This window comes from Anabrus simplex, chromosome 1 (genome assembly GCF_040414725.1).
Source record: "Anabrus simplex isolate iqAnaSimp1 chromosome 1, ASM4041472v1, whole genome shotgun sequence".
NCBI classification, from domain to species: Eukaryota; Metazoa; Arthropoda; class Insecta; order Orthoptera; family Tettigoniidae; genus Anabrus; species Anabrus simplex.
In genome coordinates, this window is record NC_090265.1 from 1,045,195,984 (window position 1) to 1,045,211,694 (window position 15,711).

The 15,711-nt window shown below is 41.1% G+C and overlaps 1 protein-coding gene across 1 annotated transcript in view; it reads left to right on the forward strand.

Annotated features, from left to right (window-relative positions):
- The first annotated feature begins 519 nt into the window (after nt 1-519).
- The window catches only part of LOC136857934 (FMRFamide receptor), a 434,139-nt gene continuing 418,947 nt past the window's right edge, over nt 520-15,711 (forward strand). Inside the window, exon 1 of the mRNA XM_067137033.2 lies at nt 520-723. The gene's annotated coding sequence lies outside the window, so the exon portion shown is untranslated. The remainder of the gene's footprint in view (nt 724-15,711) is intronic.

Below are 15,711 nucleotides of genomic sequence, written 5' to 3' on the forward strand. Positions count from 1 at the left end.
AGACAACACATTACACTACCAGTCACCACAGAAACACACAATATAAGGTTGGCGTCAGGAAGGGCATCCGTCCGTAAAACATGGCCAAATCCACATGTGCGGCACAGTTCGCACCAGCGACCCCACAGATGTTGGAAGAGAAGATGAAGATGTTTCATGGCAGTTACTTAATTGCTATAGTAGGCAAAGCAAATGATATGAAAAGCTTATAATAACTGTCAACTTACTCGCTAAATGTAGCCTGCTGCTAACAAAAGATTGCTGCATATCAAATACCGTCGAATACTTTGTCGAACAAAGTGTGAGTCAGTTGTTTGCTGACAGTGACATGTCTTTTCTTTTATCAGAGTTTTTCTTGTTTTTTCAGAGTGTATGCTAATTGTGTATAGATTTGTTGTTATTTTCATCTTCCCTCCCACTCCTCTGTATGACGCAAACTGTCCACATATTTATGTCATAAGGCGGCTACAGCACCTCGTCCACAGATTGTGCCGTTCTGTTTGTGCAACAGTACCGCGACAGTTCTACTCTTGGCAGGGTGTCCCCGTCACTTTTAGTCTGCCACCACACTGTTGGCGCGCTCTCAGTCGGTACCGCGGCGGGAATGTGACTAGTTCGCGCAACACAATGTGGACTCTTCATTGTTGTGTGTAATCCGTGTTCTAGTGTTGTTGTGAAGTGTACTGGATCGTGTTAATGAACTTCTGAAGACATTTCAACAATGTGAGTAAACGTGAACATCTTTTCTTTGTAATTATTACATGTTCTGTACTTAACTCTTATAGAGTTTCACACAAATAGGTCGAAAGATCACCTCGAAGTAGTTCTCATATTTTCAAGATGTATTGCTACTATGATTTATGACCTTTGTAGCTCTACGCGTTGTCCTTTTAAGGTACATTCACGTAAGTGTACCATAATTTCGAAATCTGTATCACCGGGCGAGTTGGCCGTGCGGTTAGGAGCGCGCAGCTGTGAGCTCGCATCTGGGAGATAGTGGGTTCGAATCCCACTGTCGGCAGCCCTGAAGATGGTTTTCCGTGGTTTTCCATTTTAACACCAGGCAAATGCTGGGGCTGTACATTAATTAAGGGCCGCTTCCTTCCCATTCCTAGGCCTTTCCTGTCCCATCGTCGGTGCGACGTAAAGCAAATTAAACAAGAAATCTCTACCGAATAATTTGACATATATATATATATATATATATATATTATTATATTTTAATCTTCAGCATTTCTCTCTCTCGACTAAGGTTCGAATCTCAGAGTTTATGGAAAATCTTAAACCAAAGTCATGTAGTTTCAGAACAGTGGACTGAGAATGTTTTCAATAAGAATTAGCCAACATTTACTTCAGAAAAGAATGTAAAATAGCGCAATATTTTTTCTCTTAAGGAAGAACAAACTATTTTGTGCGTTGACAATTGTGTAGTCAGAAGTATTCTGCCTATATTCGTTACTAAGTAATTAACATGCTAGCCTTTGGTTTATTTCGGGCTCTATTCCCGGCCTCATATTCATAGACGCGCAACTCACCCTTGAACATCAACTCGAAAGACCTGCCCCAGGCCTCTTCGAAGATCATACCTTACCTGATTATTATTATTATTATTATTATTATTATTATTATTATTATTAAACCTCATGGCACTACAGCCCTTGAAGAGCCTTGGCCTGCCACGCGAGCGCTGCTCAGCGTGAAGGCCTGAAGATTACGAGGTGTCGTGTGGTCAGCATGACGAATCCTCTCGGCCGTTATTCTTGGCTTTCTAGACCGGGCCCCTATCTCACCGTCAGATAGCTTCTCAATTCTAATCACGTAGGCTGAGTGGACCTCGAAACAGCCCTCAGATCCAAGTAAAAATCCCTGACCTGTCCACGAATCGAACCCGGGGCCCCCGGGTAAGAGACAGGCACGCTACACCTACACCACGGGGCCGGCTGTTATTATTATTATCACAACATAATTAAAGTATGTGTGTATTAAGCGGTAACAGGCATTTAATAACTGTATAAGTAGTAGAACGTTGGAGAACATAAAGAAAGCAAAGTCATTTCCGTACTGGCAATGAAGGCCCTTGGAGGGGTGAAAAGTAAAGGCTTCTGCTATCCGTAACCTCGGCACTAAGTGCCCAGCCGCCTTTGCTCGAAGGAATTCACCTGGTACTCACTTCTGCACAGGCTGAGTGAACTTCAGGGTCATGTGCTGCTCCAGTAGTGGAAATCTCATTCCTTATCATTCGATGTTATGACGGGGAATCGAATGAAGGTCCTTTGAGGAAAACCGGTGCTCGGTTCACAGGTAGCCCCTCGTTGGCGGGCATAAGTATTTTATTTAATGTTAGAATTATAAGAGGAGCATCAGCACATCGATTTTCTTTTTACAATTTTTTACGTCGCACGGACACAGATAGGTCTTATGGCGACGATGAGATAGGAAAGGAAGTTGGAAGGAAGCGGCCGTGGCCTTAATTAAGGTACAGCCCCAGCATTTGCCTGGTGTGAAAATGGGAAACCACGGAAAACCATTTTCAGGGCTGCCGACAGTGGGGTTCGAACCCCACCATCTCCCGGATGCAAGCTTACAGCAGCGCGCCCCTAACCACACGGCCAACTCTCCCGGTAATTTTTGTTGTAAGAGTAAAAAGTGTTTCCTAGTGGCAGGAAATAAAATACATTATATTTTGCACAGAGATACAATCGATTACCATATCAAACAAACATTAATCGAATCCCACTGTCGGCAGCCTTGAAGATGGTTTTCCGTGGTTTCCCATTTTCACACCAGGCAAATAATGGGGCTGTACCTTAATGAAGGTCACGGCCGCTTCCTTCCAACTCCTAGGCCTTTTCTGTCCCATCGTCGCCATAAGACCTATCTGTGTCGGTGCGACGTAAAGCCGCTAGCAATAATAATAATAATAATAATAATAATAATAATATGGCTTCAGCTACTGTGTGCAGGCATTTTGAGTGATGCAGTTTAGACTGCCTGCGTGTCAATTTCGACATCTGGTTTTATACCACCAGATGGCAGAGAAAACAGGATCTCCCTTGGACGATCTATGGCTGAGTTTGTCGGCTAAACACCAAATGTGCCATCAGTGATATTTTACATACAGACATCGTACGATATAGAGTGTTGAATATAGGCTACTTCTCACCTTTCAAAAATCTAACTACCCCTGCTATCCGGAGGTCGACACTCTACCACTGATTCACAGAGGAAGGTAAAATAGGCACGAATTACTGGGACACTTCCAGGCACCCTAGAAACTAGAAATTTAGTACAAGACAATCTGATACCCCCAACTTTCCTAGAAAACTCTCCCAGCTGAATGAGCTGGGAGGATTCGTAATTGGGGTTCAGAAGCAAAAGAACATAAGTACGCAAGCATAAGCATTCTCACATTGGAAGGCGTACAGTTTTCGTTGGTTTTAAAGTTTTCTGAAAGTACATATTATTTTTTTTACATCAAACCTGAAGAAAGTGTAGAGGGAAATTTCAGTGATATTAAGGCGATAATGTACACCAATAAATAGAAGTTGATGTGCAGCAATACATAAAGGTGCAGTAGGTGTAAAAGTGAAAATAGGCATGAATTAACGGGGCACTTTCAGGCACAATAGGTACTTAGAATTTTGTACCAGAGAACCTGATGACTCTTAAGTTCCTAGACAGATTTCGAAGCTCTTCTAGGTGGTCGAGCTAGGAACTCAGAAACAAAAGAACATAAGTATGTTCCCTTTTTATCAAACCTCTTTCCAAGGGTATAGCGTGCATGTGCTTAGGAACGAAATACATGTAACGACACTTATACAAATGTTAAATGCATTTATAGAAAAATAATTTATTCTTGTATATTATATATACATAATTAACTGAACATGTTTTAGCTCTTCAATATGAAGAACGCGATGGCCCTGGTTCACATGTTTATTAATCTAACTCGATTCATTCTACTAGTAATATACATTTTTCTTCGAACACTTTTCTTAAAATTCACTACGATTTGTGCAGTTGCTAAGAAAACGCGCATTTACCAGATTTATTTTAAGTTATTATTATTCTTGCTGGCGAGACCTAGTCTTTGCTGCGCACTATGTTTTTCGATATGGACTAGATCAAATTTGTTCCTTTCATTGACCTGTCACGGTCTCATTCTTGGCTTTGGCGTTATGGAAGTGACAAAGGTATGAGCGATACTGGTAATGCCAATCCTTGTGCAGCCAGTCACTGTTATGAATGATGTGAAAATGTCGCTCTTAGTGTCGGTTGGTGCATGCACTGATATGTAATAGCAACTTCTGGTTCGTTGAGGAAAGCAACGGGAAAATACCCAACTTCTCATTTCCTTAATGCATTTCTTCAGTGAAGCCTAGGCCATCTATGACGGCTGATGGTGGAGTAGTTGAGGATGAAACCAGCCTTCAGGCTGAATACATATTATCAAAATATAATTCACATTTCAGGAAGATACAAACCCTGTGGATAAACGCAACAAACATTGCATCTATAGGTTAAATTATTCCGAGAAAAGTGTACCTGCGAGGAACTTATACAATACCGTGCAGCCATTGTTTTTTTGAGAAACTGTAACTGCATGAGTACTGTTAGTTTATGATAGGGACATTGTAAGATAATGTGTGGAATAGTTCTGTGCGGAACAACGTTTCATTTATTTTGATTTTATTTTCTGTTGTTTACTGCCGAATAGATGGATTGTAAGCAACTGCAAAATAACCTCGATAATGTTGTGAGATGGACAGTAGGCAATGGCATGGTGATAAGCGGGGTTAAAAGTCAGGTTGTGAATTTCACAAATAGGAAAAGTCCTCTCAGTTTTAATTACTGCATTGATGGGGGTGAAAGTTCCTTTTGGGGATCATTATAAGTACCTAGGTGTTAATATAAGGAAACATCTTCATTGGGGTAATCACATAAATAGGTTTGCAGATAAATGGTACAGATCTCTGCACATGGCTATGAGGGTATTTAGAGGTTGTAGTAAGGATGTAAAGGAGAGGGCATATAAGTCTCTGGTAAAACACCAACTAGAGTATGGTTCCAGTGTACGGGACCCTCACCAGGATTACTTGATTCGAGAACTGGAAAAAGTCCAAAGAAAAGCAGCTCGATTTGTTGTGGGTGATTTCCGACAAAAGAATAGCGATACAAAAATGTTACAAAGTTTCGGCTGGGAAGACCTGGGAGAAAGAAGACGAGCTGCTCGACTAAGTGGTATGTTCCGAGCTGTCAGTGAAGCGATGGCGTGGAATGACATTAGTAAACGAATAAGTTTGAGTGGTGTCTTCTAAAGTAGGAAAGATCACAGTATGAAGATAAAGTTGGAATTCAAGAGGAAAAACTGGGGCAAATATTCGTTCATAGGAAGGGGAGTTAGGGTTTGGAATAACTTACCAAGGGCGATGCTCAATAAATTTCCAATTTCTTTGCAGTCATTTAAGAAAAGGCTAGGAAAACAACAGACAGGGAATCTGCCACCTGGGCGACTGTCCCAAATGCAGATCAGTAGTAATTGATAGTGATTGATTGATTGATTGATTGATTGATTGATTGATTGATTGATTGATTGATTGATTGATTGATTGATTGATTGGACCTTGGCCTACAAAGCGACCGCTGCTCAGCCCGAAGGTGTGTAGATTATGAGGAGTCGTGTGTCGTATTTCACATATTTTAAAAGAGACTCATGCAACCCACCTTCCCAAGTTATTAATCGTGTGACTTCCTCTTCTTGATTCTTAACATATGTTAGTTTCTTGATGGATGAAACGAATGCATATCCTCGGAGGATTTACAAATATAGCTGACAACACTACCTATTTCTTTATAAATCTTCTACATTTACTGACACAAAGATATGAGCGATTCAGGTTTATGTCTAATATGCGTGGGTTTATCCAGATTGCTCTCCACGGCGGTGGGGTTTTATCGTAGTTATACTTTGGATATAACACAGTGAACATGGCTTAAAATACGTGAGCGTAGAGTACCTAGCATATTAACTGAAAAATTCACCCTTGGACTAGGAATTGGCATCTGGCCTTAAGCTCCCAGCCAAAACCGAAATGTCCAGGGTCACTCTTTTCAATCCAGCCACTGTACATAAAGAGGAAAATCTGTGAAGTTCTTACGATGAAGATTAAGTTTCCTTTAGATTTGAAATGACTAACCTCCGAGGTTCTGATATATATATATACACGTAACGATTTGCAATACATTTAGGAGCTCGTAGTTCCAAGCTCATTTCTAGACTGACCACCTTTCGACTTTCCTTAAACATGAGAAGAATATTATAAGATTTATTATTTTTAAATCTCAATTTATATATATATATACACTATTTTAAAAATAATTGAAAGTGAGTACACATCGCCGTTAATTTGCTCTCCTTTTAAACTTGAACCTGTATTTCTGATTACTTTGACAATATTTACTACGTCTTCCTGATTATCTTTGGCTAGATATTCTGAAAATTGCTAATTTGTCATCTTCAAATTTAATTTAATGCATAAAAGAAAAACTCCATGGCACAACAACCCCGAAGGCCCTTGGCCTACAAAGCGACCGCTGCTCAGCCCGAAGGCGTGTAAATTGCGAGCTGTCGTGAGGTCAGTACGACGAATCCTCTCGGCTGTTATTCTTGGCTTACTAGACCGGATTTAATGCACAACTCTGGCTTAATAAAGTTTACCCTTAATTTAGTGTCGATCCTGGCTCAGTTCGATGGTATTTGCAGGTGCTCAAATACGCCAGTCTCGTGTCGGTAGATTTACTGGCACGTAAAAGAACTCATGCGGAGCTAAATCTGGCACCTCGGCGTCTCCACTAACCGTAAACGTACTTAGTGGGACGCAAAGCAAATATTATTATTATTATTATTATTCATCATCATCTGATCTGTTTACCCTCCAGGTTCGGTTTTTCCCTCGGACTTAGCGAGGGATCCCACCTCTACCGCCTCAAGGGCAGTGTCCTGGAGCTTCAGACTCTTGGTCGGGGATACAACTGGGGAGTATGACCAGTACCTCGCCCAGGCGGCCTCACCTGCTAGCTGAACAGGGGCCTTGTGGAGGGATGGGAAGATTGGAAGGGATAGGCAAGGAAGAGGGAAGGAAGCGGCCGTGGCCTTAAGTTAGGTACCATCCCGGCATTCGCCTGGAGGAGAAGTGGGAAACCACGGAAAACCACTTCCAGGATGGCTGAGGTGGGAATCGAACCCACCTCTACTCAGTTGACCTCCCGAGGCTGAGTGGACCCCGTTCCAGCCCTCGTACCACTTTTCAAATTTCGTGGCAGAGCCGGGAATCGAACCCGGGCCTCCGGGGGTGGCAGCTAATCACGCTAACCACTACACCACAGAGGCGGACATTATTATTATTATTATTATTATTATTATTATTATTATTTTATTTTAGAGTGCTCGTCAGTCAACAGATGGACATCAAAGATAATTCGTGCTCAATAGAAGCACTCCTAACTGGTTCACACATTATCTTCGACACCAATTTAAGAAGTTTGGGAAAATATGAGTTTTGAAGTACAATATTTTCACCCACATTTGATCTAAGGCCAGATCATCAAATTTACTCAAAACTTCATTTAAACGAGTAACTTCATCACACAGACTGCCTTCATCTACACTTACTTGACAAAAGATTTTTTTATCGAAATAAAGTATTTTGCTCCTTGTTTTAACTCCATTAGACACTTTACACAGAACTCGGAGATAAGGTATCAAAAGCCGTAGACTCGTGATAAAATCCTGAGAGGTGGCTACCTTATTCGTCATTGCGGTGGAAGCTAACTGTATTCAAGATAATGATACCTCAAGGTAGGAACATAAGAACATAATCGGAGATTAGACAGAAAATAACATTGTGCATAACCTTTTATCCGGCGAATTTGATGTATTCGTAGACGTGGTAGAAACAGGACCACAGACGTCTCTGTATAAATATTTACACACATAAAAGTAATAATCTTATACTGAAATTGTCCATATAATCCGCTGATGCAAGTCCTTCATTTCACACTTGAACTTGTAAGGTTTAATAGAGGCACTTTAATAAGTTATATGGGGGCAAAAATTTGTTGTTATTAAGCCAATTGTTCACTTTTACAGAATGAAATCTCTGTGAAACTGCATGAATTTTGTATCCATATTTTATTGAATTAATATTAAATTATTTTCATCAAATCAATTTGAGGCCACGTGTTGAAATTAAAAACTAGGAACGATATTAACCCATTCGTTCTCCTGGGCAACTTCCCAGATATTTCCATTGGGCGCGACTATCATGATAGCAATACTGTTGATAGCTAATTTCTATTCTTAATTTTGAAAGTAATATATTGTGTATGCTCTCAGTGCTGCTTTGGTCACCTGCGTGGGCGCTGGCCTTGAACATTGAACGGAGGACGATGTTGGTGCCTGCCAGGTGTTGAACGTACAAACTTGGCCGTACACTTGCAGGCGTTATTTTTTATCAGTTGTCAGGCATTTGACTTCATATAACCGTTTGGTATATCTCTGATTACAGTCAGATTAGCGTTTACCTGTCAAAAAGTACACCTGTAAAAAGAAACTTGTTTTTTTTTAATAATTTCTCGACGTGGATAAGCTCTTTTATGTCACACTCCCAGTTAGTGGTGAGCTGCATGTGCCCTTTTAACCACATACCAGTCCTGTTAATCTTAGATGTCTGGAAGTACAAGGAATCAATCCCGGGACTCAGGGGATGGCAGCTAATAGCACTACTGTGGTGGACGTTATATCTGTGTCATTAAATCAATTTGGTGTCTTCTGTTGGCATGTTTATGATGTTCTCCACAAATATCTCCGTCTACTTCTACCGCTTTTCCCACACTTTACGGCGTCGCACACGCGGATTTGGCCCTGCTTTACGGCCAGATGCCCTTATTGATGTCATTCCTATGAGGAGGGATATATTAGATATTGCAGTTAAAATTTCCAATCCAGCCGGAAATCGAACTCGAAACCCTCTGAACCAAAGGCCTCGATGTTGATCATTAACCCCAAGAAACAGGAGTATACAAATATCTGCATGTAAATGCACTAAATTATTAAAGAAGAAATATTAAAGATTGAAAATTGATATGGGTAAATGTTCAGGAAGAGAATTCCTTGACACCAACTTTATGATGCGTTCAGTTCTCGAAGTGAAGTGCTGTCTTATCTCCCCAAGAGAAGAGCTGGCTTTGATCAGCCTCGACGAAAACAAACACTAGACGCTGGCAGTAAACGAAGTAATTATTTCGCACTTAAACTCAACTGTTTGATTCGTATTAGTCAAGTGGTTTGGTATCAGTTTCAGGACGGAAAGAACTGTTGTTCGATCTTTAATGAACGCAGTTTATATCTTATCTATTCACTTCCGGAGCAGACTAATTCCTGAGGAATATACGCCACAAAATTTAAGAGCAGCTTTCTTTTGAATTGAAAGATGATGCTGAGTACTTCTCTGAAAATGAAGGACGGATAGGGTTCTATCTCAATTTTCCGACAGCAGTGACAGAAGAATTGCATTACAGAAAATGTTCCAAATAAAACTGACCTGTAAGCGAGTGCCATAACTCACTGACTGTCGCAATCTTCTCACCAAGACTTCACAGTAGATACATGTATGATAGAGGATGGTTGCCCAGTTGTACTTCATCTTAAAACAATAATCATCACTACCACTACAGGCAATGTATGAGCAAAGTCCAAACCACTTGATGAACAACCCGCAAAGCCAACAAAGATTACGTTGTTCGGAACGAATTGGTAGGTGGGGGCACCAACTTGCAATGAGTTATTGATTCTTAGAGGAATAGTGTTTATACTTTAGAGTGTAGTAAACAAATAATAAATCACAACATTTTACTTTCAATTACATTCCTCTTACATTTTGTAATTATTTCACTAAAATCTGGGTTTGTTACAGTTACAGCTATTTTCAGCTGTCATAACAGATGTCCGTCAATCAAAAGAGATCTATATTTTGACTTAGCGTAGTCAATTCATGAAAACAGTTCCTCTCACAAATAAGTGGAACCAAACCTAGTCAAAATTACCTGTGTGGATATCATTGGCATTTTTGAACACAAAAAGCGAAGGAGTTAGCCTCTTAAAAGAATGCAGACAATTTGTTCTTCCCATTCATGAAATTTAATGAAATTTGAATTAAGGCACTAAGTTCACTGTCTTTGAATATGCCATGACGACTTTCCAACTTGAACTGCGCCGTTCCCGGGCACTGACCATTTTAGAGATGAGCAAAATCGTGCCCGTTACCTGCTTTCGTGGTCGTGAACTTGCGGTGTTTGTTTTACAGAGTTCATACCAAGCCCACCGTACCCCTTCAGGGTATGGAATGAAAACTGTAACGTCTGTTAGGCTTCTCCCTAGTGGTAAGCAACACCTTCAGCGCCTGCGAGCGTGAAGTCTTGCGGAAACAGATTGAACTTTATGAACAATACATTCTTTTAAAGTTTGTAAATAGATGTCATTATATTGGTTTTGGGTGCCACGTAGGGACTAAGAATTAACTCTCTTAAGTAGAGTATTGTAACTGTTAGTGGCTGGCACAAGCTAACACATGTCTTCTGTTTCTAAGTTGTGACACCTGTGATTTCAAATTTAATCAACCAATCTTCACTCAGCTCGCCCCTATTGTCTTCTGTTTCTAAGTTGTGACACCTGTGATTTCAAATTTAATCAACCAATCTTCGCTCAGCTCGCCCCTATTGTCTTCTGTTTCTAAGTTGTGACACCTGTGATTTCAAATTTAAGAACCAATCTTCGCCCAGCTCGCCCCTATAAATAGGAGCAAACTTCGACCTTATGTATCTGTCTTGATCAGTGGGGCGACCAGTGAGGTTCTCTTCACATAAGATTACAGGCGAGCTGGGGCAACTTCTAAGGCACTGGCTAAATCTTACTCTATCATGTGAACTGACTTGCGCGTGGCGACGGGAAGATAATAGTTACCCTCTAGCATGTAACGGTTAGGATCGATTACCGCGGTTAACTTATTTTAATACAAGTTTTCCTTAATTTAACTTTATTTGTTTGTATAGCATGGCACGCATCTTGCACATCTGACGGTTTTAAATTACAGTGCAAAAAGAGCTGGTCATTAATATGTTATTTTTGTCATTGATGATAATAATATGCCCTGCCAAGATGAATGGCCTCTCACTTGTCCTAGTAGCGGGAACGTAAATAATGTTTGAACCTTCTCTTGAAAGTGTCGGGCATTGATTCCGTTGATATATCCACCTTTAAAGTTTTGTTTTAATTGAAACAATCTCTCAAAGCTGTGTTGGTAAATCTATGACTTCTTCACCTTGCGAATCCGGTGAAGGAACTTTCCATTTCTCAAAACACCCAGATTTATTCGATCGTGGTTCACAAATTTCATGTGCCTCTTTTGTACATCATAAGATACAACAACACAAACCTGTATTCAGTATCGCTATGTAGCTAGAAGGTTCACTTGTTATGGTTATACCTAAGACATTTCAAGATGCCTATTTTTTTTTTTTTTTTACCTTCAGAAAAATGACAGAGTAAGGACCTCACTTCTTGGCGCACCACATCTTATTCTGTTGTTGTCATAACATCATAACCTGCTCAATGCACTGTCAAGGACCACTAAGAAGGAAGGTGGCTGCTACGTTAGGTGTTTATACGCGTATTGCCCCTTATTGGCTACTTACCCGCATAACACATGTTCGTGCACCCACGAGCTATTACAGCTTGTGCATTTTATAATAACTAGGTGATGTACCCGTGCTTCGCTACGGAATTCTACACTGTATACAGAATTCTAGGTTAGATAGTGTACACGTTGTGAGCAAGATTGTATTAAATTGCATAGCTCTTACCGTTACCCTAGAAAAGCGACGGGGAAGTCACCAAACGTCTTTTCTCATATGAAGACTGGTTTAATGAATTTTCATTGTAATGGTAGGCCCGCTTGCCTACCATCAGTCACAATCTGGTTGGAGAGTTTTTATTATAATGGCAGACACTCACTCTCCACCTGCCTTTTTTTTTACATCCTCAGAAAGACTGTCTTAGTGGATTTTCCAACTGAAATGAAATAGGAATGGCGCGATTAAAAGCAACGTTTCCATGTGAAATACTCGATACTCGATCAAATGAAAAACCACACATTTTCTCACTTTTAACGAACAGTAGCCTATTAAGCTGCCGATCTAACAGTCCAAAGTTCCAACGCTGGAATGACCAAGCCGCAGACAGCCTTGATCCGTGAACAGTCTTCGTTTTTTTTTCGAATAGTGGAGAGTCGCAGTGGAAAAACTATGCCCTTTTAGTAATCTGTTTCCTAGGAGTACCCGCTGAGTCGGAAAACCTCAATTCAATACACTGGCGACGGAAAAATCTATCTGACTTGGAAGCACCGCTAATCTGGAATGAAATGAATGTATCATTTAATAAAATTGAAGAGGGAGAAGCTTTTCTTAACAAACGGCTCTTTTCATGGTTGAATTTAGAGTTATTTAGTGAATTGTGCTGCTATATTTTGGAATAGGCCTAAATTATAATACTAGACCAGATCATACTACTACTAGATTCCTGGCTCTGCCACGAAATTTGAGAAGTGGTACGAGGGCTGGAATGGGGTCCACTCGGCCTCCGGAGCTCAGCTGAGTAGAGGTTGTTCGATTCCCACCTCAGCCATCCTGGAAGTGGTTTTCTGTGCTTTCCAACTTCTCCTCCAGGCAAATGGCGGGATGGTACCTAACTTAAGGCCACGGTCGATTCCTTCCCTCTTCCTTGTCTATCCGTTCCAATCTTCCCATCCGCCACCAAGTCCCCTGTTCATCATAGCCGGTGAGGCAGCTTGAGCGAGGTACTGGTCATCTCCCCAGTTGTATCCCAGACCCAATGTCTCACGCTCCAGGAAAATAAAATATCAGAATTTAATTCCTTGTCCACCCATTCACTCCTCACGCTTCTTACACCTCTGTGATCCATGATATTTCCTTAACAATTATCATTATTATTATTATGATTATTATTACAATTAATCTTGATCCATCTCTAGTGAGATATGGTGTTTACAATGCAGAGTATCTTCTGCTGTAGACTAGAAAAAAATTGTTACTGTAAAACTATATACGTTCCGCGACCTATAACACGATAGCTAGGTGTCCCACTGCCGCAAATCCACATTTAAACAAGTTAGGATGGAAAATAAATAGAAGTCATTGTGCTAATATGTGTGATACAGTATGAAGGATACGAAAATCAATTTTAGTTGAATGCTCAAAAATAGGATCATTTGTAAAGAAGTAGTCAACATGAGATATAAAGCCGCTGAAGTGCCTTACGTCATACTGGAAATCGTCATCATCATCGTCGTCATCGTCATGATCATCTTCTTCTATGGAACCTCCAAGCACATTCACAGCAGAAAGTTCTGAAGTGCCGGTACTTGAGCTTGCTGGTTGATTATACAACTCTGCTGTAGTCATCCGTCTTAGCATGTTCACTGACGATTAGAAACCTTTAATTGTGCCACTGACTCGAACACATTGACTGGCCAGCAAACATCCATTCATCGTATAAGTAATTAGCCTATTCCTGTTTCTGACTTTAATGAGACTAATTTAGCTGAATATTCTTTCACAATCGGCTTTCGAATGAGGAGGGAGTGCAAATTCTGGAAGTGCGGGAAACTCACATTCACCAAACGTCTTTTTCACCTCCTGTAACTTAGGCCAAAATTAATCTACTTCAGAGCAGGCTTTAATATCATCATTGACGTTGACAAACTGTCATTGTTCCCCCAGTCATCGTCAATCTGCTTAAGGTGAATGTTATAATCCATTGATTACAGTACAGGCGCGAGACCGTGAAGTAACTCAGAAAGGAAAGTGCCCTTTCTTGGTAAATTCCCTTTGGGAATATTATTATTCGGAAAGCTTCTCCATCTCTTTCCACCTTGTCATCTATAATAGGACATAACTTGCACGAATAAAAGAAGGAAGAAAATCTACGCATTTTAAAAAGAAAAAAACCAAACCAAACCAATCCCCATGGCACTACAGCCCTTGAAGGGCCTTGGCCTCCCAAGCGACCGCTGCTCAGCCCGAAGGCCTGCAGATTACGAGGTGTCGTGTGGTCAGCACGACGGATCCTCTCGGCCGTTATTCTTGGTTTTCTAGACCGGGGCCGCTATCTCACCGTCAGATAGCTCCTCAATTCTAATCACGTAGGTTGAGTGGACCTCGTACCAGCCCTCAGGTCCAGGTAAAAATCCCTGATCTGGCCGGAAATCGAGCCCGGGGCCTCCGGGTAAGAGGCAGACACGCTACCCCTACACCACAGGGCCGGCTTTTAAAGAGAAAACAAGACAAAATTTACGATATGTCATAGGATCTACAATAGGCGTACGATCCGTGGGTTGGATCGTACGATAGTTCACAGCATCGAATTATCGTACATGTACGATCCATATCGTACGGTTAGCAACGTTGGTTGCCGGGAAACAGGTGGGTTTGAATCCCCAGTCGGCCATCCTCAAAATTGTTTACCATGGTTTCCCACTTCAACTCCAGGCAAATGCCGGGAGTGTGCGGTCGATTCCTTCCCATTTCTAGCGTGTACAAAATGTTACGCCTACGCCCACAGACAAGAGCCTCACACAGCGGTATATGTAGCTTACTCTAATGGGGTGTACCGGGAAAAGCGGATACAGAACTAGCTAACCGAACGTGTTCTGGGGGATTCCAGGCACTAAAAGCCATACACTAAAGGAAGGAAGGGGCCGATGACCATCGATGTTAGGCCCCTTAAAACAACAAGCAGCAAGCAAAGGAAGCAATTATAATATTGCTATTTGCTGCAAGTACCACAAGTTATAAGGCATTCTGGAGTTCCAGATCTTTGTTGGAATGGGAAATCAACTGATGATTCTCAGGCATGCAAGGTAAGGCAAGTCCGAACCTCCACAGAGGTGTGCCAGAGCCAGAGTTTACGTACGGTAGGGTGGCCAGTTCTTTTCCGCTCCTCCATTCCCTTATCCCCACCAACAGCGCGAGGCAACCGATCAAACTCTGGACCACGCCCAATGTTGATTAACTTCGGAGATCTCACGGGATCCGGTGTTTCAACACGGCTACGGTCAGGCATGCAAACACTCTTAATAATTTACTCTATATATTTTATTTCCTATCTACTACTTGTAAGATTTTCGGAGACACCAAGGAGTCAGAATTTTGACCCGAAGGAGTTCTTCTACTTGCAGATAAATCTAAAATGTAACCACGTACATTATGGTCACATAGCATGATTTAAAACGTAACATTTAACCAATGTCACTGAATCTTTGAAATTAAACTAAAGTTTCATTTATTCAGTTTATTTATATATTTGTTAATTAACTTGTTTATGATATGGGTTTTAGTGCTGTGAATGTCCGACGACAAGTTCGGCTCGCCTGGTGCAGGTTTTTATATCTGACACCTATAGGCAATCTTCGCGTCTGGGTGTGAAATTATGATAATGAAGTAAGAAGAGGGTGAAATACGGTGTCAGCACAAAGCTAACTCCTGTCCAGTAATACCAAGGGGTCTGTTCAAGGCTTAACGTCTCCATCCGACGGATGAATAACCATCAACACCGTCATACACCGTCACTCCATACGT